Source organism: Galeopterus variegatus, unplaced genomic scaffold (assembly GCF_000696425.1).
Source record: "Galeopterus variegatus unplaced genomic scaffold, G_variegatus-3.0.2 Scaffold709, whole genome shotgun sequence".
In the NCBI taxonomy this organism is placed as follows: Eukaryota; Metazoa; Chordata; class Mammalia; order Dermoptera; family Cynocephalidae; genus Galeopterus; species Galeopterus variegatus.
In genome coordinates, this window is record NW_007726820.1 from 168,650 (window position 1) to 170,505 (window position 1,856).

A 1,856-nucleotide genomic window follows, 5' to 3' on the forward strand; every position below is an offset into this window, starting at 1 on the left:
TGCCCCTGGAAATAGGTCATCTGAAATAAACATCAACTTCACTTCAAAAAGATTCTATGCCTATGTGGTCATAACCCAAAAAAAGAGTCCTTTGGGGAAACAGGACATGTAAACAGCAGCACTCGGGCATCCCTTGCTTCCTGTTCCTTCCTTCCTAGTGGCAAATTCACCTTTGACCTCTCTAGAATCAACAGTTCTGTACTCTGTAAATTGGGGTTGGACAAGATCTTTCCCTCTCTCCCCTAATTTCCATTGCTTTAATCACTCAATATAATACTCATTTGCAAGAACATTACTTAAGTCATGTAACCAGCAGCCTTGCTAATGCTATAAAATAGCATATTTCAGTGGGATACATCACTAAACCAGATTACTGGAAGGAATCAGATTGGAAGGAATGCGGGGATGCGGAGGAAACTAATATTTATTGAGCAATTTCCATGCACCACTGTTCCATTGTTTTACATACAGGATGTAATTTAATCCTCATAACACTTATCTAAGATATCCGTTACTATATCTTTTTGTAAATAGGAAAGCCAAAGCTCAGAGAGTTAATTAAATGGCTCTGGGTTCCACAGCTAGTATCAATAGAGACAGAATTAGAACCAAATCTGACCAGTCTCCAAAATCCATGTCTCCAGCACCTGCTATGTTTCTCCATGACTGAGTCTGCTTAATACGAGAATGAAAGACACATTTCTAGAATTGCGAGGTATTGTTTTGATCAATCAATCAACAATCCTCCAATGAACAGGTGTGTGCCTAAAGCCTCATAAGTTCTGAGCTCCAGGCTAGGCACTATGGGAGACACACAGAAGTAGGTAATGGGCTCTCTGATCCCAAAAGGTTACAATCCAGGCAAGGAGAAAAGTATCTAACATCCAGGAATTTATCTACAACTGGATAAGTGTTCAATTTTCAAGTACAGTTCACTGGTCAGACCAGTGTGGACTGAATAAGAAATGGACTGGCCAAGATTCTAATATAAGAAACTAAATTTAAACAGAAAGAATTTATTTAAAAACTAGTGGGCAGAACTGCAGTGAGGTATCACTTACACCTACTAGGATGGCTATAATATTTTTAAAAAGAAAGAGAGTAACAAGTGTTGACGAGGATGTGGAGAAATTGAAACCATCACACATTACTGTTGATAATGCAAGGTGGTGTAGCCATTTTTGAAGTTTGGCAGTTCTTCAAAGTGTTCAACATAGTTATCATATGACCCGGCAGTCCACTCCTTAGTATAAACCCAAGAGAAATGAAGATATAAGACCTATACAAAAACTTGTATATAAATATTCATAGAGGCATTATTCATAACAGCCAGAAAGTTGAAACAACCCAATTGTCCATCAACTGATAAATGGATAAATAAAATGTGGTATATCTACATGATGGAATATTATTGAGCCATAAAAAGGAATAAAGTTCAGATGTATGCTACAATGTGGATGAACCTTGAATACGTTATGCTCAGTCAAAGAAGCCAGACACACACAAAAAAAACACATACTGTATGATGCCAATTGTATGAAATGCCCAGAATAGGTAAATCTATAGAGATGTAAGTAGATAGTGATTGCCTAGATCTGGGAGTACAGGGAGGAAAGGAAAGTGACCACTAATGAGTAGGGTTTTCTTTTTAGAGGACAAAAATGTCCTAAAATTTGATTGTGGTGATCATTGCACAATCCTACGAATTTACTTAAAAACATTGAATTGTACACTTTAGGTGAATTACACAGTATATGAATTATAACTCAATAAAACTGTTTACAAAAACTAGTGTGTAGCTTACACAATCTCTGGGAGGCTGGTGAGCCAGGCTTAGGTTGTACAGACAGAAACAA